Below are 26,443 nucleotides of genomic sequence, written 5' to 3' on the forward strand. Positions count from 1 at the left end.
TTGACGGATTTTCAATACAAAAACTGTCATAACGTCAAATTTATTCGTTATATAAAGCTTATCTGGAGGTTGTGAAACAGGCCCTAAATATATAAAAGGAAAAGGTGACTGACTGACTGATCAAATCAACGCATAGCTCAAATTTCTGTCCGTCCATATGTCACAGCCACTTTTTTCCGAAACTATAAGATAAGAACTATAGATAAGTACTGTTGAAACTTGGTAAGTAGATGTATTCTGTGAACCGCATTAATATTTTCAGACAAAAATAGAAAAAAAACAATAAATTTTTGGGGTTCCCCATACTCAGCACTGAAACACAAATTTTTTTTTTTCATCAAACCCATACGTGTTTGATGTATCTACCTATGGATAATTTAAAAATATTATTGAGGTTTCTAATATATTTTTTTTCTAAACTGATGAATAGAGACTTAACGAGTTTTAAGGATGGCATAAACTAAAACAAAAATGTTAATCAACACATCCATTTGAAAATTGATCCACCAGCAAATAACTACGAACTGAAAGGATCCAGGTTCTATTAATAAAGAATGTTTGGTAAAATACGTCATAAATGAGGATCACGTTACACATTTAAAAGTCCTAAATTTATTTATAATAGCTGATCCCCGCGGCTTCGCCCGCGTAGATTTAGGTTTTTAAAGATCCCGTATAGCCTATGTCACTCAGGAATAATGTAGCTTTCTACTGGTGAAAGAATTTTTAAAATCGGTTCAGTAGTTCTAAAGATTACCCCCTACAAACAAACATAACGACATTACCTCTTTATATAATAACAACGGGCCGTGCAGCAGAAATCGTAATATTTTAATTTCGCCATAACTTCAAAACCAAACGTCCAATTTTAATCATTCAAAGACCAAATATTATCTCCATAAACTGTTCTTAGTGATGAAATCATTTATTTTGATAAGGATTAATAGCATGAGTAAAATAAACGCGTTTAAATGTAGTCCAAAAAAAATTCAAGATTTTTAAATAAAAAATGGTTGCTGTGCCTCACTCGACATAGATGGGTATAGTGTGTCGCGGACTTTTTTGTAGATATTTATAAGATCTACAATTAATTAGAACATTTTATGGTTCTATCTTTTATAGTTTAGGCAGCGTACGCAAAATAAGTAACTTTTCTGGTTGATTTTTTACACCTTGTGTCCGAAAAACCCAAATATCTTACGGAACCCTATTTTTTTCCAAAATAAAATATAGCCTATGTTACTCGTGGATAATGTAGCTTTCGAATGGTGAAAGAATTTTTAAAATCGGTCCAGTAGTTTTTGAGCCTATTCAGTACAAACAAACAAACAAAGTTTTCCTCTTTATAATATTAGTGTAGACAACGGGCCGTGCAGCAGAAATCGTAATATTTTAATTTCGCCATAACTTCAAAACCAAACGTCCAATTTTAATCATTCAAAGACCAAATATTATCTCCATAAACTGTTCTTAGTGATGAAATCATTTATTTTGATAAGGATTAATAGCATGAGTAAAATAAACGCGTTTAAATGTAGTCCAAAAAAAATTCAAGATTTTTAAATAAAAAAATGGTTGCTGTGCCTCACTCGACATAGATGGGTATAGTGTGTCGCGGACTTTTTTGTAGATATTTATAAGATCTACAATTAATTAGAACATTTTATGGTTCTATCTTTTATAGTTTAGGCAGCGTACGCAAAATAAGTAACTTTTCTGGTTGATTTTTTACACCTTGTGTCCGAAAAACCCAAATATCTTACGGAACCCTATTTTTTTCCAAAATAAAATATAGCCTATGTTACTCGTGGATAATGTAGCTTTCGAATGGTGAAAGAATTTTTAAAATCGGTCCAGTAGTTTTTGAGCCTATTCAGTACAAACAAACAAACAAACAAACAAACAAACAAACAAACAAACAAACAAACAAACAAACAAAGTTTTCCTCTTTATAATATTATAAGTGTAGAAGTGTAGATTAACTAGCTTATGCCTGCGGCGACTTCGTCCGCGTGGACAACACAAATTTTAAACCCCTATTTAACACCATTAGGGTTACCCACCACCAGTCCAGTAGTTTGAGCTGTGCGTTGATAGTTCAGTCAGTCAGTCAGTCACCTTTTCCTTTTATATATATAGATTAGTGTAAATTGCAAAATTTCGCAATTCTTACTTCAAAACTGACAGTTTCATACAAACTTCAAACCCCTTAGGGGTTGAATTTTGAAAAATCCTTTTTTAGTGGACGCCTACGTTATAATAGCTATCTGCATGCCGAATTTCAGCGCGATCCGTCCAGTAGTTTGAGCTGTGCGTTGATAGATCAGTCTGTCAGTCAGTCAGTCACCTTTTCCTTTTATATGTATAGATAAAGAATTTATTTATTTATTTATTATGTTTCTTTTGCGGCGGCGACATGGGCGGTGAAGGTGGGGAAGAGGTCGGACTCGGAACCCGAGCACCCCATTCGGGTTCCGGCGTTACGAAATTAAACGTCTTAATAAAATCTAATCAATTTAATGTATACAAAAATAAAGCTAATAGTTAAACTAAAGATAATAATAGCCTTAACCTAAACTTATTTCTAGGTAGGTGTAGGTGTAGAAGTAGGTGTACCCTACTTCTACACCTACTAACCTTCATAAATTGGTTATATTGAACCACCATGATGGGCTTTGACGTCACAACCGACCGGCCAGCCTCACGGCGACGTGATCTCGGCCGCCTTACTACCTCTGTCATCCTATGCGAGTGCTCAGTAGAGATAGTCAAAACGTCTCTTTTATCTTTCCATTTCATAACACAAACACCTTTCCGATTATAACGATAAATAAACCCACCTTTGGATAATTTTATTTTGGTCACCACGTGTGGGTTTTTTCTCCTATTACATTGGAGAGTGCCTGTACAAAATGTTTTTTTCAAAAGTAAATTTTCCGCAAGGCCTACACTTGTGTAAAAATTGTCCATATAAACCGAGTGACCACGGTATAAATATGGCACGGTATAAACAACTTTATCTACGTGCCCTTTGCCCCCAACTTCAGCATCAGCAGAACCTTTTTACATGTGTAACCTGTGCACGAGACCATGTGGATTGGCTAAGACGTATAATAGGCTACTTGACAATTTTTTTAAGTTGGTCTTAAATGGTTAATATTTGTCCTATTATATCAAAAAAATTAACACTATATTTTTTTGCGCCCTAAAAACCGTAAAACTTTAATTTAAAAAAATATTTTTCTTAGACAGGTGAATAACCACAGGGTTATACTGTTGTTTACAAATGCATGACGTCAGAGCACAGATAATCTATCGGCCAAACATGGCCGACAGTGTTTTCACCTGTCTAAGAAAAATATTTTTTTAAATTAAAGTTTTACGGTTTTTAGGGCGCAAAAAAATATAGTGTTAATTTTTTTGATATAATAGGACAAATATTAACCATTTAAGACCAACTTAAAAAAATTGTCAGGTAGCCTATTTGATGCCAAATTTATGTCTCTTATTTTTTATGTATTGCCGTATTGCCAATCGTCCTCTAAACAAAACCATAGATTCATCAATTACAAGTTCTTTGCTAGGATAGACTATTTCTCTCATTAACTGATTAAAATAATCTATCAAGGGTTCAACTGCCAAATAAATATCTCGAGAAACATCTTCAGATGTAAAGTATAACATTCTCAAAATAAGAAGAAATCTATTCCTGCTCATATAATTACCCAAAGAAAATTTGACTAAATGAGTTTTTCTCCAGTAATGATTAATTCTATTCAATCGCACTGTTCCCATATAAAAAAGAATACCCAAAAATTTTAATAGCTCAGTTTCATTTGTATCCTTCCACTTTTTTATCCTACTTTGAGGCTTATGAGGTCTAGCCTGGACTACACTTGCATGCCCATTGATCCAACTTGCCAATTTTTAAAAAAAAATAACATTGAAAAATACCTTGAAATAATCTAAAGGTGCCTTATTTCCCGGATTTTCAATGTTTAGGCTAGGCTCCGGTGGCGCTGGGAATTGTTGCCTTTCAACCCCTTCAGCAGTCCACTCGTCTTCAGTCTCCTCATTCGTGTCTTCTGTATTCAGAGTAAGACTCCTGACCTCAGTATCGAGTGAACTGAAAAATAAAATTATACATTTAAATTATTACATAAAAAATATTATACACTGTAAAATAAATCACGATAATATTATAAAAGGGAAAGTTCGTATGTGTATAAGTACGTTTGTTACTCTGAGGCAAAAACTCCCAGACGGATTTGGCTGAAATTTAGAATAGACTGCTTATGACCTGCAGGCCGATTGCCGTAAACTGACATGTGACATCGCAATAGAAATATCCTTAAGAATCGTGATTGTTACAGTTGATAAATTTGCTATCGCGGACGACTAATGCACTATATCGCATTTGGTCATTATCGACATTTTGATGACGTATTGGTAGCACGGACCTATTTATAACCCGACTAAATCTAATATCTATGGTAATCACTTGGTAATCTAGCAATTTACATGGACATAACAGTCTCCTAAATTTGGCTACGTTACTTATTACAAATAAGTAGTTAGTCTGTGGTAACTATTTAGAACCCCAGACCACAAAGTACAATTTTTTGTTGTTTTTCCTTAGTTTACGCGTTTGTTTTTTGTGATTAATTCTGCAACTTTGCTTGCTCCTCGGACTCCGGAGACTTAGTTTTTCTCACTGAACTTATACGCAAATGCCTGGGCACTGATTTGCCTAAGTATTGGGACCCTTATTGACGGACTGTGGCTGCTTGGAAGTTAGAACTCGTAAGTTAACAAACGTTATAATTCAATACAAGTAAAGGCTCTCATGCGGGTTTCCTCACGATCTTCCTTTTCCTTCACAGCCAAGCAAGTGATATTTAGTTGTTACAATGGTATTAAACTCCGAAAAGTTAGAGGAGTTTTAACAGCGTTTCATAAAGTACCTATTATACAAATTGAGTCCATTGCTACTGGTGGTTATGACTTCATAGTAAGTACCTCCACACTACAAGTGCTTTCTTGAGTATGTTTCCTTATGTATCTAGAGCTGCCTAAAACGTTGCTCTTCATATGAAAGTTTGGATGTTTCTTACTCCTTCGCACCACAAATATTTAAAGAAACAATTTGGATTAGCTAAATTAGTAACAAAGATACCATATACACTGATTCTAAAGTCTTCGCAGACAACGTCATACCTAAACAGAAGCTGGTAGTGCCTAGTGGTATAGATTAAGCAACACAGTCAGTGGTCACTTACTCAGTTATCATAATTTTTTTTCAGGCAAAGGTGATACAGTGCTGCATTCATTTCTTCATCCTGACAAAGATATGGATTGGGATATGTTGTGAACTCGAGCTCTTGGACCCCGTGCAGAGACAAATAAAATAATGAACAGTGGCAGATTAGATTTATAAGAAGCAGATGGTGATATAATTAAAATGTCAGAATCTAATCTACTTTAATAAAAGAATACATAAAAAAATCATCAAACTGTTGTTTTATTTGCCTAAATAATTTAAATTCCAAAGTAATTTCCAAAGCTAAATCAATTAAATCAGAAAATGATTTGACTTTTGGACATTACTTTGGGGAATAATTTTAGAAGTTCCCCGAAGAGCCTAGTGGTTAGGATGTCCACCTCTGAATAATTGAAGGTTGGGGGTTCAATTCTAGGTACGCATCTCTAAGAGTTATGTGCGTTTTAAACAATTAATTATACTTAACTTGATTTAGCGGTGAAGGAAACATCATGAGGAAATCTGCATGCCTGAGAGTTCTCCATATTGTTCTCAAAGGAGTCAAAGGTATACTATTATGTTCAGCTTGTCGCTGGCTCACTATAGAGTACGGTTCTCTTGAGTGTGAGAAGAGTTTTGGCCATAGTCTACCATGCTGGCCAAATGCGGATTGGTAGACTTCACTTCACACACCTTTGATAACATTTTGGAGAACTCTCAGGCATGCAGGTTTCCACACGATGTTTTCCATCACCGTTAAAGCAATGATATTTAATTATTTAATTAAAATGCACATAACTGTTCTCCAAGAAGTTATAGGTGCGTGTAAAAAGTACTCTGTGATTCTCATTTCTCAGTGCTAGTATACCTCTATATTTAATGTACTCTGTGCATCAAACCTACTAATGAAAGAGTCATCACATATTCTTTTAAAAGCACTTATGAGACTTACATTAATCTAAAAATACTTTTATACTATTATACTAGCTTCTAAAATTAATAATTGATTTCTTATCTAGCAGAAGAATTACTATAGCCTTTTTTAATCCCTTTCATAACTTTATTTTAATTAATATGAGTAGTAAAACGATTTGCGGATAGCTTATGTCACTGATAAAAACACCTCTCGAGATGTTTCAATGAAAACCTCATTTGACGTAACATTTGTCGAGGTTCTTATATGACATCAAACTTCAAAACGCGTCCGCAATAGCATTTTTCATACAATAAATTTTATCGATAGTGTAAATGAACTGTCAAAACATTTTTTTGTCCACATCTATCCTTTGTAGACAGTCTCACCAAACCGTGATAGGAAAACCATATTTTGACATTGATGCTGTCAGTAAATGATAGATGCAGTCGATTCGCAATCGGCCTGCTGACTTACTATAAAAGCTACACTTTATCCCTGGTATTGACATAAGCTACATTTTATATCGGAAAATTTGAGTTCCTGCGAGAAACAAAAACCTCCATCCACGCGGACGAAGTCAAGGGCATTATCTAGTATTTCATATATCTTGCAATAATTTATAATAGTAATAATAATCATCTTTATTTCAGATATTACATCCATTTTGTTAGTAATAAAATTAATTGCTAATGACTATAAATCTTAAATGTTTTTATAACAACAAAAACATTTAAGATATAAACAAAACCAAAAGTACTTACCTAGCTGAAGTAAGTGAGGTGGAATCACAATCGTTGGATAGTCCAGCGGTTGATGTCGCGGTCACATCAAAGGACTCTCCAAAAATTTCTAACATATCTCTTTCGATATCTGCGAAACTGCGTTGCGATGCCATTTTCGTGTGCTTAGCGCAAAGGTAGGAGCGTAAGTGAGAATTATTTATTTTGGCTCCAAACCCACCTCTACGACACATTTTTTGGTGAATTGTTTTGATGGTACTTTTTGGATTTTTTTGTTAGAGCATTCACAAAAAAATCGGCCAAGTGCGAATCAGACTCGCGCACTGAGGGTTCCGTAGTACAATCGTATTTTATCGATATTTTGCACGATAAATCATAAACTACTTACTAGATCTCGTTCAAACCAATTTTCGGTGGAAGTTAGCATGGTTAATGTATATCATATATTTTTTTTAGTTTTATAGTTCTGTTATTTTAGAAGTTACAGGGCGGGGGGGGACACAGTTTACAACTTTGGAAGTGTCTCTCGCGCAAACTATTCAGTGTAGAAAAAAATAAAATAAGAAACCTCAATATCATTTTTGAAGACCTATCCATAGATACCACACACGTATGGGTTTGATGAAAAAAAATTTTTTTAGAGTTTCAGTTCTAAGTATGGGAAACCCCAAAATGTATTGTTTATTTTTATTTTTGTGTAAAAATCTTAATGCGGTTCACAGAATACATCTACTTACCAAGTTTCAACAGTATAGCTCTTATAGTTTCGGAGAAAAGTGGCTGTGACGGACAGACAGACATGACGAATCTATAAGGGTTCCGTTTTTTGCCTTTCGGCTACGGAACCCTAAAAAGGAAGGACCCGTTAGGCAAGCGGTCCCGCTAAAGGACGATGCTGTCCAAGATACCTGCAGGCCGATTGCCGTAAACTGACATGTGACATCGCAATAGAAATATCCTTAAGAATCGTGATCGTTACAGTTGATAAATTTGCTATCGCGGACGACTAATGCACTATATCGCATTTGGTCATTATCGACATTTTGATGACGTATTGGTAGCACGGACCTATTTATAACCCGACTAAATCGAATATCTATGGTAATCACTTGGTAATCTAGCAATTTACATGGACATAACAGTCTTCTAAATTTGGCTACGTTACTTATTACAAATAAGTAGTTAGTCTGTGGTAACTATTTAGAACCCCAGACCACAAAGTACAATTTTTTGTTGTTTTTCCTTAGTTTACGCGTTTGTTTTTTGTGATTAATTCTGCAACTTAGCTTGCTCCTCGGACTCCGGAGACTTAGTTTTTCTCATTGAACTTATACGCAAATGCCTGGGCACTGATTTGCCTAAGTATTGGGACCCTTATTGACGGACTGTGGCTGCTTGGAAGTTAGAACTCGTAAGTTAACAAACGTTATCATTCAATACAAGTAAAGGCTCTCATGCGGGTTTCCTCACGATCTTCCTTTTCCTTCACAGCTAAGCAAGTGATATTTTGTTGTTACAATGGTATTAAACTCCGAAAAGTTAGAGGAGTTTTAACAGCGTTTCATAAAGTACCTATTATACAAATTGAGTCCATTGCTACTGGTGGTTATGACTTCATAGTACCTAAGTACCTCCACACTACAAGTGCTTTCTCGAGTATGTTTCGTTATGTATCTAGAGCTGCCTAAAACGTTGCTCTTCATATGAAAGTTTGGATGTTTCTTACTCCTTCGCACCACAAATATTTAAAGAAACAATTTGGATTAGCTAAATTAGTAACAAAGATACCATATACACTGATTCTAAAGTCTTCGCAGACAACGTCATACCTAAACAGAAGCTGGTAGTGCCTAGTGGTATAGATTAAGCAACACAGTCAGTGGTCACTTACTCAGTTATCATAATTTTTTTTCAGGCAAAGGTGATACAGTGCTGCATTCATTTCTTCATCCTGACAAAGATATGGATTGGGATATGTTGTGAACTCGAGCTCTTGGACCCCGTGCAGAGACAAATAAAATAATGAACGGTGCCAGATTAGATTTATAAGAAGCAGATGGTGATATAATTAAAATGTCAGAATCTAATCTACTTTAATAAAAGAATACATAAAAAATCATCAAACTGTTGTTTTATTTGCCTAAATAATTTAAATTCCAAAGTAATTTCTAAAGCTAAATCAATTAAATCAGAAAATGATTTGACTTTTGGACAAGTTCCCCGAAGAGCCTAGTGGTTAGGATGTCCACCTCTGAATAATTGAAGGTTGGGGGTTCAATTCTAGGTACGCATCTCTAAGAGTTATGTGCGTTTTAAACAATTAATTATACTTAACTTGATTTAGCGGTGAAGGAAATATCATGAGGAAATCTGCATGCCTGAGAGTTCTCCATATTGTTCTCAAAGGAGTCAAAGGTATACTATTATGTTCAGCTTGTCGCTGGCTCACTATAGAGTACGGTTCTCTTGAGTGTGAGAAGAGTTTTGGCCATAGTCTACCATGCTGGCCAAATGCGGATTGGTAGACTTCACACACCTTTGATAACATTTTGGAGAACTCTCAGGCATGCAGCTTTCCACACGATGTTTTACATCACCGTTAAAGCAATGATATTTAATTATTTACTTAAAATGCACATAACTCCAAGAAGTTATAGGTGCGTGTAAAAAGTACTCTGTGATTCTCATTTCTCAGTGCTAGTATACCTCTATATTTAATGTACTCTGTGCATCAAACCTACTAATGAAAGAGTCATCACATATTCTTTTAAAAGTACTTATGAGACTTACATTAATCTAAAAATACTTTTATACTATTATACTAGCTTCTAAAATTAATAATTGATTTCTTATCTAGCAGAAGAATTACTATAGCCTTTTTTAATCCCTTTCATAACTTTATTTTAATTAATATAAGTAGTAAAACGATTTGCGGATAGCTTATGTCACTGATAAAAACACCTCTCGAGTTGTTTCAATGAAAACCTCATTTGACGTAACATTTGTCGAGGTTCTTATATGACATCAAACTTCAAAACGCGTCCGCAATAGCATTTTTCATACAATAAATTTTATCGATAGTGTAAATGAACTGTCAAAACATTTTTTTGTCCACATCTATCCTTTATGGACTGTCTCACCGAACCGTGATAGGCAGGCCGATTGCGAATCGACTGCATCTATCATTTAATGACAGCATCAATGTCAAAATATGGTTTTCCTATCACGGTTCATTGAGACAGTCCACAAAGGATAGATGTGGACAAAAAAATGTTTTGACAGTTCATTTACACTATCGATAAAATTTATTGTATGAAAAATGCTATTGCGGACGCGTTTTGAAGTTTGATGTCATATAAGAACCTCGACAAATGTTACGTCAAATGAGGTTTTCATTGAAACAACTCGAGAGGTGTTTTTATCAGTGACATAAGCTATCCGCAAATCGTTTTACTACTCATATTAATTAAAATAAAGTTATGAAAGGGATTAAAAAAGGCTATAGTAATTCTTCTGCTAGATAAGAAATCAATTATTAATTTTAGAAGCTAGTATAATAGTATAAAAGTATTTTTAGATTAATGTAAGTCTCATAAGTACTTTTAAAAGAATATGTGATGACTCTTTCATTAGTAGGTTTGATGCACAGAGTACATTAAATATAGAGGTATACTAACACTGAGAAATGAGAATCACAGAGTACTTTTTACACGCACCTATAACTTCTTGGAGAACAGTTATGTGCATTTTAACTAAATAATTAAATATCATTGCTTTAACGGTGATGGAAAACATCGTGTGGAAACCTGCATGCCTGAGAGTTCTCCAAAATGTTATCAAAGGTGTGTGAAGTGAAGTCTACCAATCCGCATTTGGCCAGCATGGTAGACTATGGCCAAAACTCTTCTCACACTCAAGAGAACCGTACTCTATAGTGAGCCAGTGACAAGCTGAACATAATAGTATACCTTTGACTCCTTTGAGAACAATATGGAGAACTCTCAGGCATGCAGATTTCCTCATGATGTTTCCTTCACCGCTAAATCAAGTTAAGTATAATTAATTGTTTAAAACGGACATCTCTTAGAGATGCGTACCTAGGATTGAACCCCCAACCTACAATTATTCAGAGGTGGACATCCTAACCACTAGGCTCTTTGGGGGACTTCTTCTAAAATTATTCCCCAAAGTAATGTCCAAAAGTCGAATCATTTTCTGATTTAATTGATTTAGCTTTGGAAATTACTTTGGAATTTAAATTATTTAGGCAAATAAAACAACAGTTTGATGATTTTTTATGTTTTCTTTTATTAAAGTAGATTAGATTCTGACATTTTAATTATATCACCACCTGCTTCTCATAAATCTAATCTGGCACCGTTCATTATTTTATTTGTCTCTGCACGGGGTCCAAGAGCTCGAGTTCACAACATATCCCAATCCATATCTTTGTCAGGATGAAGAAATGAATGCAGCACTGTATCACCTTTGCCTGAAAAAAAATTATGATAACTGAGTAAGTGACCGCTGACTGTGTTGCTTAATCTATACCACTAGGCACTACCAGCTTCTGTTTAGGTATGACGTTGTCTGCGAAGACTTTAGAATCAGTGTATATGGTATCTTTGTTACTAATTTAGCTAATCCAAATTGTTTCTTTAAATATTTGTGGTGCGAAGAAGTAAGAAACATCCAAACTTTCATATGAAGAGCAACGTTTTAGGCAGCTCTAGATACATAAGGAAACATACTCGAGAAAGCACTTGTAGTGTGGAGGTACTTACTATGAAGTCATAACCACCAGTAAGTAGCAATGGACTCAATTTGTATAATAGGTACCTACTTTATGAAACGCTGTTAAAACACCTCTAACTTTTCGGAGTTTAATACCATTGTAACAACTAAATATCACTTGCTTAGCTGTGAAGGAAAAGGAAGATCGTGAGGAAACCCGCATGAGAGCCTTTACTTGTATTGAATGATAACGTTTGTTAACTTACGAGTTCTAACTTCTACCACACCTCGTCACACAACAACTTCTCGAAGCAGCCACAGTCCGTCAATAAGGGTCCCAATACTTAGGCAAATCAGTGCCCAGGCATTTGCGTATAAGTTCAGTGAGAAAAACTAAGTCTCCGGAGTCCGAGGAGCAAGCAAAGTTGCAGAATTAATCACAAAAACAAACGGGTAAACTAAGGAAAAACAACAAAAAATTGTACTCTGTGGTCTGGGGTTCTAAATAGTTAGGTACCACAGACTAACTACTTATTTGTAATAAGTAACGTAGCCAAATTTAGGAGACTGTTATGTCCATGTAAATTGCTAGATTACCAAGTGATTACCATAGATATTCGATTTAGTCGGGTTATAAATAGGTCCGTGCTACCAATACGTCATCAAAATGTCGATAATGACCAATTGCGATATAGTGCATTAGTCGTCCGCGATAGCAAATTTATCAACTGTAACGATCACGATTCTTAAGGATATTTCTATTGAGATGTAACATGTCAGTTTACGGCAATCGGCCTGCCTCTGCAGGCCGATTGCGAATCGACTGCATCTATCATTTAATGACAGCATCAATGTCAAAATATGGTTTTCCTATCACGGTTCGGTGAGACAGTCCACAAAGGATAGATGTGGACAAAAAAATGTTTTGACAGTTCATTTACACTATCGATAAAATTTATTGTATGAAAAATGCTATTGCGGACGCGTTTTGAAGTTTGATGTCATATAAGAATCTCGACAAATGTTACGTCAAATGAGGTTTTCATTGAAACAACTCGAGAGGTGTTTTTATCAGTGACATAAGCTATCCGCAAATCGTTTTACTACTCATATTAATTAAAATAAAGTTATTAAAGGGATTTAAAAAGGCTATAGTAATTCTTCTGCTAAATAAGAAATCAATTATTAATTTTAGAAGCTAGTATAATAGTATAAAAGCATTTTTAGATTAATATAAGTCTCATAAGTACTTTTAAAAGAATATGTGATGACTCTTTCATTAGTAGGTTTGATGCACAGAGTACATTAAATATAGAGGTATACTAACACTGAGAAATGAGAATCACAGAGTACTTTTTACACGCACCTATAACTTCTTGGAGTTATGTGCATTTTAAGTAAATAATTAAATATCATTGCTTTAACGGTGATGTAAAACATCGTGTGGAAACCTGCATGCCTGAGAGTTCTCCAAAATGTTATCAAAGGTGTGTGAAGTCTACCAATCCGCATTTGGCCAGCATGGTAGACTATGGCCAAAACTCTTCTCATACTCAAGAGATCCGTACTCTATAGTGAGCCAGCGACATTCTGACCATAATAGTATACCTTTGACTCCTTTGAGAACAATATGGAGAACTCTCAGGCATGCAGATTTCCTCATGATGTTTCCTTCACTGCTAAATCAAGTTAAGTATAATTAATTGTTTAAAACGGACATAACTCTTAGAGATGCGTACCTAGGATTGAACCCCCAACCTTCAATTATTCAGAGGTGGACATCCTAACCACTAGGCTCTTCGGGGGACTTCTTCTAAAATTATTCCCCAAAGTAATGTCCAAAAGTCAAATCATTTTCTGATTTAATTGATTTAGCTTTGGAAATTACTTTGGAATTTAAATTATTTAGGCAAATAAAACAACAGTTTGATGATTTTTTATGTTTTCTTTTATTAAAGTAGATTAGATTCTGACATTTTAATTATATCACCATCTGCTTCTTATAAATCTAATCTGGCACCGTTCATTATTTTATTTGTCTCTGCACGGGGTCCAAGAGCTCGAGTTCACAACATATCCCAATCCATATCTTTGTCAGGATGAAGAAATGAATGCAGCACTGTATCACCTTTGCCTGAAAAAAAATTATGATAACTGAGTAAGTGACCGCTGACTGTGTTGCTTAATCTATACCACTAGGCACTACCAGCTTCTGTTTAGGTATGACGTTGTCTGCGAAGACTTTAGAATCATTGTATATGGTATCTTTGTTACTAATTTAGCTAATCCAAATTGTTTCTTTAAATATTTGTGGTGCGAAGGAGTAAGAAACATCCAAACTTTCATATGAAGAGCAACGTTTTAGGCAGCTCTAGATACATAAGGAAACATACTCGAGAAAGCACTTGTAGTGTGGAGGTACTTACTATGAAGTCATAACCACCAGTAGCAATGGATTCAATTTGTATAATAGGTACCTACTTTATGAAACGCTGTTAAAACACCTCTAACTTTTCGGAGTTTAATACCATTGTAACAACTAAATATCACTTGCTTAGCTGTGAAGGAAAAGGAAGATCGTGAGGAAACCCGCATGAGAGCCTTTACTTGTATTGAATGATAACGTTTGTTAACTTACGAGTTCTAACTTCTACCACACCTCGTCACACAACAACTTCTCGAAGCAGCCACAGTCCGTCAATAAGGGTCCCAATACTTAGGCAAATCAGTGCCCAGGCATTTGCGTATAAGTTCAGTGAGAAAAACTAAGTCTCCGGAGTCCGAGGAGCAAGCAAAGTTGCAGAATTAATCACAAAAAACAAACGGGTAAACTAAGGAAAAACAACAAAAAATTGTACTCTGTGGTCTGGGGTTCTAAATAGTTAGGTACCACAGACTAACTACTTATTTGTAATAAGTAACGTAGCCAAATCTAGGAGACTGTTATGTCCATCTAAATTGCTAGATTACCAAGTGATTACCATAGATATTCGATTCAGTCGGGTTATAAATAGGTCCGTGCTACCAATACGTCATCAAAATGTCGATAATGACCAATTGCGATATAGTGCATTAGTCGTCCGCGATAGCAAATTTATCAACTGTAACGATCACGATTCTTAAGGATATTTCTATTGAGATGTCACATGTCAGGAGAGTCATCATCATGATCAAACCATCGCCGGCTCACTACAGAGCACGCGTCTCCTTTCAGAGTGAGAAGGGTTTTGGCCATAGTCTACCACGCTGGCCAAGTGCGGATTGGCAGACTTCACACACCTTTGAGAACATTATAGAGAACTCTCAGGCATGCAGGTTTCCTCACGATGTTTTCCTTCACCGTTAAAGCAAGTGATATTTTAATTACTTAAAAACGCACATAACTCTTGAAAAGTCAAGAGGTGCGTGCCCGGGATCGAACCCCCGACCTCCGATTGGAAGGCGGACGTCCTAACCACTAGGCTACCACAGCTAATATTCCTATATAATTAGCCTATGTCACCTGGAGAGTGACATAGGCTAATTTTTATCCCGAAAAATCAAGGAGTTCCCGTGGTATTTTAAAAAAACCTAATTCCACGCGGGCGAAGTCGCGGGCATCAGCTAGTTCCAAATAAAACATTTGACTGACGCTAGACGTCAACGAACGTTGCGTAAATAGGCTATTCAGAGTCAATGCCACGTCGTAGGTCGTAGTAGGGGTCGTTGCTGGTTTGAAAATTACTAAATCACTAAAACTACAAAATCAGGCAAATGGTTATTGGTATTGGTTTGTGTTTAGGTAGTACAACATAAGTTTTTGCTAGCGTTCTGGTTACACCCTGTATTTTTACAATAACATCATTTACTCTTGATATGATCACAGTTTATATATCAATGCACTTCTTGAAATAATATCAGCTTTCCCTTAATATTTCCGTCATCACACTGAAGGGAGGACACATGAGAGAAACCTTATTCTTGTAAGCTAAAGACGCCTCGACAGCAAGCTTGCAAGAATAAGGTCTCCCTCTAGTATGAGTCCTCTATTCGATTTGTTTTACACTATTTAAATTCACATCCGAAGCCTAAAAGAGATAAAACTTCCTTTTATAGTCACAAGAATAAGGTCTCCCTCTAGTACGAGTCCCTCACGTGAGTCATCATTCTATATTTTGGTTGTTAGTTGCTCGGGACTCATCCATTTTCTTGTCAGCTAAAGGCGCTTAGTTGCAAGAATAAGGTCTCCTCTAGTATGAGTATTCTTTTCGATTATGTTTTTTCGTAGAGTATCTAAATTCACATCTTGTAAAAGACAGAACATATTTTTCGTCACATTCCACAAGAACATGGCATCCCTCTAATATGAGTCCTCACGATGTTGTATATTTAGGCTATTAGTTGTTCGAGACTCACACTGGCGAAAAGCGCATTAATAGCAAGCTTGCAAGAATAAAGCCTCCCTCTAGTACGAGTCCCTCACGTGAGACATCATTCTATATTTTGGTTGATAGTTGCTCGGGACTCATCCATTTTTTTGCCAGCTAAAGACGCTTACTTAGCAAACTTGCAAGAATAAGGTCTCCTATAGTATGAGTATTCTTTTCGATTATGTTTTTTCGTAGAGTATCTAAATTCACATCTTATAAAAGACCAAAACATATTTTTCGTCACATTCCACAAGAACATGGCATCCCTCTAGTATGAGTCCTCACGATGTTGTATATTTAGGCTATTAGTTGTTCGAGACTCACACTGGCGAAAAGCCATATTCTTGTAAGCTAAAGACGCCTTAATAGCAAGCTTGCAAGAATAAGGCCTCCCTCTAGTATGAGTCCCTCACGTGAGTCATCATTCTATATTTTGGTTGTTAGTTGCTCGGGACTCATCTATTTTCTTGTCAGCTAAAGACGCTTAGTTAGCAAACTTGCAAGAATAAGGAATTCTCTAGTATGAGTATTCTTTTCGATTATGTTTTTTCGTAGAGTATCTAAATTCACATCTTACAAGACAGAACATATTTTTTGTCACATTCCACAATAATATGGCGTCCCTCTAGTATAAGTCCTCACGTGATAGAGTGTTTTATATTTAGGCTATTAGTTGCTCGAGACTCACACTGGCGAAAAGCCATATTCTTGTAAGCTAAAAACGCCTTAATAGCAAGTTTGCAAGAATAAGGCCTCCCTCTAGTATGAATCCTCGTGTTAGTTCTTGTCTTTTTGGTAGAGTATTCAAATTCACACCCTGAAAAAGATACATAGAACATCATTATTTTTCCTCTCACTAACTCAAAAATTGGTTCATTATATTTTATTTATTTACTTTATTTCCGACTTTGAGAGCAATGTTCGATTTATAGTCACATTCTACCAGAATTAGGTTTCTCTCTAGTAAGTTTTCATGTGAGTCTATTTGGGTTGATCGTTGCTCAGGACTCACACCAGGTGAAAAACCATATTCTTGTAAGCTAAAGACGCATTGATAGCAAGCTTGCAAGAATAGGGTTTCCCTCTAATATGAGTCTTCTTATCGATTTTTTTCATAACATATTTAATTTCACAAGCTGAAAGAGACATCTCATCTTATAATTACACACTGCAAGAATTCTATTCTATTACAAATTTAAATCCACATTCTGAAATAGACAAAACATAACAACACAAATAGGCAGTGTCCATAACTTGGCTGGCTCTATGAAAAATCAGGTTCCTCTCTAGTATGAGTCCTCAATCCTCACGTGAATCAGTGTTCTATATTTGGATAGTTACTCGGAAAGTCGGGACTTACACTAGGTAGAAAACCTTTCTCATGTAAGCTAAGACGCATTGATAGCAAGCTTGCATGAGGAAGGTTTCCCTCTAGGATGAGTCCTCTTATCGATTTTTGCCTTTAGAATATTTTAATTCATCCAAATCACACAAGTAAATCCTGAAACAGATATAACATATTAATTTACACTCATATTCTACAACAATAAGGACTCCTTCTAGTATGAGTCCTCTTGTGAGTCAGTGTTCTATATTTGGATAGTTATTCGGGACTCACACTGGCGAAAAACCCTTTTCTTGTAAGATAATACGCATTGATAGCAAGCTTGCAAGACAAAGGTTTCCCCCTAGGATGAGTCCTCTTATCAATTTTTACCTTTAGAATATTTAAATTCACATCCTGAAAAAGATAAAACACATGATTTTATACTCTTATTCTACAAGAATAAGGCCCCCTTGTAGTATGAGTCCTCTTATGAGTAGGTTTCTATATTTGGATGGTTAGTTGCTCAGGACTCACACTAAGTAGAAAACCTTTCTCTTGTAAGCTAAGACGCATTGATAGCAAGCTTGCAAGAGAAAGGTCTCCCCCTAGGATGAGTCCTCTTATCGATTTTTGCCTTTAGAATATTTATATTCACATCCCAAAATAGATAGACCATATCATTTTACACTCAAATTCTACAAGAATAAGGCCTCCTTCTAGTATGAGTCCTCTTGTGAGTCGGTGTCCTATATTTGGATAGTTACTCGGGACTCACACTGGAGAAAAACCCTTTTCTTGTAAGATAATACGCCTTTATAGCAAGCTTGCAAGAGAAGGGTCTCCCTCTAGGATGAGTCCTCTTGTCAATGCTTGCATTTAGAATACATATTTAAATTCACATCCTGAAAAAGATAGAGACATCATTATATACTTACATTTAACAAGAAAAAGGCTTTCCTCTAATATGAGTAGGTGTTCTATATTTGGATAGTTGCTCAGGACTCACACTGGGTAGAAAACCTTTCTCTTGTAAGCTAAGACGCGTTGATAGCAAGCTTGCAAGAGGAAGGTCTCCCTCTAGGATGAATCCTCTTGACGATTTTTGCCTTTAGAATATTTAAATACACATCCTGAACTAACATAACATATACAACAAAAAGGTCTTCCTCTAATATGAGTCCTCTTGTGAGTCAGTGTTCTATGGTGACTCGGGACTCACACTGGGTAGAAAACCTTTATCTTTTAAGCTAAGACGCATTGATAGCAAGCTTGCAAGAGGAAGATCTCCCTCTAGGATGAGTCCTCTTGACGATTTTTGCCTAAAATATTTAAATACACATCCGGAAAAAGATACAGAAATATCATTATATAAGAATAAGACATTATATAAGAATAAGACATTCTACAAGAATAAGACCTCCCTCTTCATGTGAATCGGTTATATATTTGTTTGTTAGATGCTCAGAACTTACACTAGCGAAAAGCCTTTCGCTTGTAAGCTACAGACGCGTTGATAGCAAGCTTGCAAGCGTAAGCCCTCCCTCTAGGATGAGTCCTCTTGTCGATTTTGTTTTTATTTCGTAGAATATTATATATTTGAAAATAGTTGGTCACTCGGGACTCACACTGGTGAAAAACCTTCTGAGACGCGTCGATAGCAAGTTTGCAGGAATAAAGTCTCCCACTTGGATGAGTCCTCTTGTCGACCTTTGCCTTTTTTCTGAGAATATTCAAATTCACATCCCGAAAAACATAGAGCATATTATTATATACTCACATTCTACAAGAATAAGACCTTCTTCATGTAAATCGGTTATATATTTGTTTATTAATTGCTCAGAACTCACACTAGCGAAAAGCCTTTCGCTTGTAAGCTACAGACGTGTTGATAGCAAACTTGCAAGCGTAAGGCCTCCCTCTAGGATGAGTCCTCTTGTCGATTTTCGTTGAATATTAATGAAATTTATTTTTATAGTGTCATTCTACAATGAGGTCCTTTTCAAGTATGAGTAATCATGCGAGTCGTCGCCCTTTCTCTGGTCTTGTCGATTTTTAGGGTTCCGTACCTCAAAAGAAAAATCGAAATCCTTATGGAATCACTTTGTTGTCTGTCTGTCCGTCAAGAAACCTATAGGTACTCCCCGTTGACCTATCACCGCTTAAGAATTAACGAACGCCAAAGTTTATAGCTTAACGAATCTACGGAACCCTGACCTTATGCGTGCTATGAGTAACACGCCCTTGATCAATTTTGAACATTATGTCTACATTCAGGCTCCAGTGTCTTCTCTTATATCCAATCACATCACACAATTATTGTATTTAACCATAACTTTCTCGACCTACCGATGCGCTCCTATTTCAACACAAATAAAAAATACATAAATAGCACATATACATTTATTATTTCTTATATTATATATTTTGGTTATTTACTTGGAAAATTTGGATTGTTGTGCTTAAGACTCACACTGGCGAAAAGCCTTATGCTTGTAAGCTACAGATGCTTTTAAAGCAAGCTTGCAAGTATAAGGTCTCCCTTTAGTATGAGTCCTCGTGTTGATTTTAAAGTGAATTGGATAAAAGTCGCGTCATCCACATGATAATATTAGTAGCGAAACTAAACTACGTGAAACTACATGAATAGCACACAATAGCAAATATTATACTTTTAGTTGTTTATGACTCACACTGGTGAAAAGCCTAATTCTTGTAAGCATTTATAGATGCGTTGATAGCAAGTTTGCAAGTATAGGGCCTCCCTCTAGGATGAATCCTCTAGTCGATTTTCGTAAAATATTTAAATTCATACCCTGAAAAGATAGAACATATTCTATAGTCAAATTCTACAAGAATAAGATGTCTCTCGTATGAGTTCTTATGTGAGTCCACTATAGATTTGGATTGTTAGTTGCTCGAGACTCACACAGGTGAAAAGCCTTATTATTGCAAGCTATTATAGACGCATTGATAGCAACCTTGCAATAATAAGGCCTCCCTCTAATATGAGTCTCGTCGATTTTTGTCTTTTTTCGTGGAATTTTTAAATTTACATCCGTGAAAAAGATAGAACAAACCGACATTTTCTATAGTCGCATTTTACAAGAATAACATTTCTCTCTAGTATGAGTCCTGATGTAAGTCCATTATAGATTTGGATTGTTAGTTGCTCAGGACTCACACAAGTGAAAAGCCATATTCTTTTAAGCTAAAGACACCTTGAAAGCAAGCTTGCAAGAATAAGGAATCCCTCTATATGAGTCTCCTTGTCAATTTTTATCTTTATAAACTCACATCTTAAAATAATGAGGTTTCTCTTAAGTGTCTTCATCTTCTTATCTAACATTTATAAACACAATTTTATAGGATCATACCTGTCAAAAATCTCTTGAGCTCCGCACTTATTTAGAAAAAAGGCACTACAGGGTAAAAATACAACAGCAAATAAATGTAAATGTTATAAATCAGTGTTATTTCAATTTGTAATGATGTGGTTAGGTCTCACACTGGTGAAAAGCCTTTTTCTTGTAAGCATTTATAGAAGCGTTGATAGCAAGCTTGCAAGAAAAAGGCTTCCCTCTAGGATGAGTCCATTCGAGAATATTCACTTTGATTGCTTCCAAAACTAGTAGGTAGTACAACTTGTCGTTTATTCACATATATAGCAAAGTTTTTCACTAAATCTTAACCAGGCAGGGGGCATATGGTATTATATTCTTCACTCACGTGCTGTGAATTTCACAGACTGGTGTTTATATATTTCTCTTTGTTAGTTGTTTAGGTTTCACACTGGTGAAAAACCATTTTCGTGTAAGCATTTATAGAAGCGTTGATAGCAAGCTTGCACGAAAAAGGCTTCCCTCTAGGATGAGTCCATTCGAAGAATATTCACTTTCATTGCTTCCGAAACTAGTAGGTACTACAACTTGTTTATTCACATAGATGGCAAAGTTTTTCACTAAATCTTAATCCGGCAGGGGCATCGGTATTTGCTTAGGATTCACACTGGTGAAAAACCCTTTTCTTGTAAGCATTTAAGAACCGTTGAGCTTGCAAGAAAAAGGCTTCCCTCTAGGATGAGTCCGTTTATTTCGAAGAATATTTTACTTTCACTGTTTCCAAAAGGTGTTTCTCGCTTCAGTTTTTTTGTGGATTTTTAGTGCTCCATACAATACAATTTTCAATCATTGAATTAATATGATTTCTCTACAGTGGCGTACAGTACATCTACAGTACTACATCATCTGCCACCTTGGACGATCTAACCTAAGGACGCGCCTCGCATGATTATTCCCCTCTGTCAATAGTAATGGATTTTTAATCCACTGCGTTTATAAACACTGTTTGCGGAATCGATTTTGTCATTGTCAGAATCGTTTTCGATGTGTGACGACGTCTTACACGCTGGGTGAAAAATGCCTGTTTGTGCCGTTAGTGAGTGCAAGAACAAATCAAACACATCAAATTTACAAAAAGATGGAATTTCATTTCATAAGTAAGTATTTTTGGTGTAATAAACGCTTTCTATAAATTAAATTACATAAATTATTATAATAAAATAACAATCGAGAACTTTACCGATTCAGTAATTGAGTACGTAATAATTCGGTAGAAACGAGTCACACTTCTCACGAGACTATATTTTGTTTTTTCTAAACAATTGCAACCCTCGTTATATACAAATTAGGTTAAAATTTGAATACGCGTGAACAGCATGAAATTACGTAGTAGTAAAAATAACACTAGTCTCGTGGGAAGTGCGGTATACTAAAGACGGAGAGCCAGCGCCCAAAAAACTGTTTGAATTTACTAAGGCTAATTTTTTGCGCATACTGACCAGCTCTGTCCCCATATTCTGCTGACTAACCATTACAACTTTTATTTATATGCAATATACAAGTTATATAACAATTTTCAGCATTAGTAAATTCATTTTATTACCTCGCAGGTACGACACCTTTGATAGCGCACCTGAGTCACTGTTCTCAGGTTCACTTGACTGACCGCAGTATGTTTGTGTACGCAACCATTCTAATGAACTATAAAAAAATTAGCCTTAGTAAATTCAAACAGTATTTTGGGCCCTGGCTCTCCGTCTATAGTATACCGCACTCCCCACGACACTATTGTGTTATTTTTACCAAATTTTTCAGTATTAGATTTAATTGCATAGGACATAAGGTTCGATTTTTAAGAATCATGTGATAGTGATTGCGGTTCGATTATCGATATCGATGAAAACATTTTCTTTATTATTAACGACTAAATTACCGTCTTCAAGTCAAGTAAAGAATAGTTATTATTAATTACCACAATTTTTTCGCTACCTATACTTGTAATAAAACTGGTCGATTTCTGTGATTTCACGTACTTAATACATTTAAAAAAATATTAAAGCAACGCAATTTTAGTGATAGGCGAGAAACGGGGTAGGGTGTCTCTGAACTGGGTAATTTGTAGCTAAAAGGTGTACCTTTCTCAAGGATGAGGATTAGGTAATAATTTATCATAATCGTTTTATTTTTACAGATTTCGATATTTTTACAGAGAGAATCGCCAAGAATATACATAACATTAACCTAATGGTAAATAATGACGTGTTAAAAATAGTATGTTCAGAATAAGTATTTTTTTAAAGTATTAGTGTAAGTAGCCGAAAGTTAACCTAATAAATAAAATAAAATATACCACGAATTAGGAATTATCCTGTAAGGCTAGATGTGTTTAAAAAAGTTCATACATATTGGTGTGGATTTCATAGGTTGATCTTCATATTTGGGGTCAGGCCTCACACCGGTGAGAAGCCCTTTTCTTGTAAGCTATAGACGCTTAGAAAGCAAGCTTGCAAGAAAAAGGCCTCCCTCTAGTATAAGTCTCTTGTCGATTTATGTCTTTTTTCGTGGAACATTTTAAATTCGCATCATGAAAAAGATAGAACATATGCTATAGTCAAATTCTATGAGATTTCTCTCTAGTATGAGTCCTCATGTGAGTCCATTATATATTTGGATTGTTAGTTGCTCGAGACTCACACCAGTGAAAAACCTTATTATTGCTCTAGTATTAATCTCTTGTTGATTTTTAGGGTTCCATACCTCAAAAGGAAAAACCGAACCCTTATAGGATCACTTTGTTGTCTGTCTGTCTGTCAAGAAACCTACAGGGTACTTCCCGTTGACCTAGAATCAAGATATTTTGCAGGTAGGTAGATCTTATAGCTGACATTTGGGGGAAAATCTGAAAACCGTGAATTTAGGGTTAGATAACACATAAAATTAAATTGTGGTCATGAACTAATAATTAGTATTTCAATATTCGAAGTAAGATAACTATATCAAGTGGGGTATCATATGAAAGGGCTTCACCTGTGCACTCTAAACCAGATTTTTATTTATTTTTATGCATCATAGATTTTGAATTATCGTGCAAAATGTCGAAAAAATACGACTGTAGTACGGAACCCTCAGTGTGCGAGCCTGACTCGCACTTGGCTGGTTTTTTTTTGTGACTGTGTGTATTTAATGTGACTAATTTTATCAAAACTATGTACACGTTGTTAAGTATATCATAACATATTGCATGCTAATAGGCAGAACTTAGCTGTTCCTTTTTGTTTTTGTAATATCTCCACTGTTTACCCATATTCGCTATAAAGAAATTTGAATTGAATTGATCTTTATTTATTTTTCTGCATCATAGAACCCTAAAAACATGAGATGCCTGAAAGTTCTCAATAATATTCTCAAAGGGTGCCAACAAGACCCTATTATAGTACCCGGCAAACAACTTGGGCATGAAGCAGAGTAGTGGGAGAAAGTTGGCGAATCCGGGAAGCGAAAGTCGACATATCAACCAATCACGTGCACTCGCGCAGACTGATCAGCCAATCGCGTCAATACTCAAGTTTGTTTGCCGGGAACTGTACTAAGGGTGAGATCTATAGAGCACAATAACTTTGTTAGACTTAAGTTTGAGTTAAAACGAGACAGATTTATGTGAGTCTCATATTAACTCTGTCTAAGTCTAAGCAAAGTGCACTCTATACATTTCATCCTCAGCCTCTGTTGTCGCTCCATCTGTTAGCGGGCTGTATCTCATGAACAAATAATAAAAACCAAGATGACAAATTTCAAAATGGCTACCAACAAAAATTAAGAAGTAGGTCTTTACATATTAGGTACTAGCTTGTGCTCTCGACTTCGTCCGCGTGGACTACACAAATTTTAAACCCCTGTTTCACCCCTTAGAGATCGAATTATCAAAAATCATTACTTAGCGGATGCCTACGGCATAATAGCTAATTTTCAGCTCGATCCGTCCAGCAGTTTCAGCTGTGCGTTGATTGATACATCAGCCAGTCAGTCAGTCAGTCACCTTTTCCTTTTATATATTTAGATTAACATACAGGTACACCCTTCGGGTACAGATTCCTGAACAGCTAAATCACAAGGCGAAGTCCCAGGTATCAGCTAGTATTATATAACATGTACATAGTGCATGCAAAACAAGTAGGTATTTCAGCCTGAACAACTGCACAAGTCACAGCTCAGCTAGCTGGCTTGTGTATTTCGTCCTCGGCCGAGCTGCACAAACCGCCATGATGTAACTTCAGATAGAACTACTTGTTTTGCGCGCACTAAAACTGTAAACACGCGGTCGCTTGAGCAACTGTATAGTCGCTTACAAATCAAGGTGTGCTTTGGTAGAGCGCTTTCACCACTGGCTTGTGGCTCACGCGACTTTAATCAAGCCGGTATATCATTGCCGGTAAGTATAGCCCACGCATGGCCAAGTAAGTACTAAACCGAGATTACTAACAGCGGGAGAACATAGGACCAAATTCAAGAGAAGAAATTAATCAATAAAATATGTTACCTATAAAAAACGACATGAAATGCACACCCGATAAGCGCAATTGAAACAGATTTGAAAGTGTTTCTAATGTGTACTCACGTTATGGCACGGGACACTGCTTCTCCATAAAACTTACTAAAAAATTTATGAAATTAAAATGATTGAAGAACCATGGAAAAACCGCACGTTGTGCACCAAGGAGGTTAAGCTAAATATAGATATTAGATAGATATAAAAATCTCATCTCATAGCGCCTGCCGGCTGCCACGCCAGTTGCCACCAGCCACACAAGCACACGCCACCGGTCAATGGCCTTTCCTTATCTGTGGATGAATGCTCTATGGTATTCGGCTGGTTACTATGATGGCTATACATTCTCGCCGCAGGTTCTGAGGCATTCCTGTAGTATCCCTTTTAATCTGTGGGCATTCCGCATACCGAGAGGGAGACCTCACTTGCTATTTTCTCCCTGTAGATATGCTCAAGAGCGTTTCTTAGATGCACAAAATTCTATTGTAGTCTTGAATCAAAAAAAGGAAAGAACGAGCGTCGCGTTTCTTCAGCAAGAGTTGAGCTACGATTTTGGCAAGAAGCTTACAACGAGCATATCTATGACGAGTGAAGGATGATTTATGCCAACACTTGACGAGCACGAACCGTGCCACGAACGAGGCACGGATTCAAAACATGAAACATGAGTCATGACAAACATTTTATATGGAATAGTTTATTCTTCACCGTGCCGTTTCTGTGCACGGACGCCACATAGTGAAGCACGAACTGCTTCATATAAAATGATGTTTTGTGTGTGCGTCCACAGCAAGCATCGGCAAACACCACCAATGGCTTGCCTGTCAATCCTAACGCTCCTAAGCATTGGCAAGCATACGCAAACACCCGTCCACACGCTTGCTGTTTGTCGCAAACATTTGGCGGCAGTCGGCATCATAATATGGTTCAGAGAGGGTCAATGCAGCCGAGAGGTGATATAAGTCCCGCAAATTGCTATTGCGCTGGAACCATGTCTCATTAATATCGAAATGACGTCATTTTAACGTCAATCGAAATAAAAATATACCATCAGCTCGAAACTTAAGTCTAGTGCTGACGTCACTAAAATGGCGGCCACGCGCATTAACAATTTGCGGGACTTATATGATGCTCAAGGTCACTTTCAGTTGCATTAAAGTCTATCTGGATATG

At 36.2% G+C, this 26,443-nt stretch overlaps 1 pseudogene; it reads right to left on the reverse strand.

The window, feature by feature from the left end:
* Nucleotides 1-306: 306 nt before the first annotated feature.
* Nucleotides 307-4,335, reverse strand: LOC138404379 (piggyBac transposable element-derived protein 4-like; annotated as a pseudogene).
* Nucleotides 4,336-26,443: the final 22,108 nt, after the last annotated feature.

The sequence above is a fragment of the Maniola hyperantus genome, chromosome 28 (assembly GCF_902806685.2).
Source record: "Maniola hyperantus chromosome 28, iAphHyp1.2, whole genome shotgun sequence".
NCBI classification, from domain to species: Eukaryota; Metazoa; Arthropoda; class Insecta; order Lepidoptera; family Nymphalidae; genus Maniola; species Maniola hyperantus.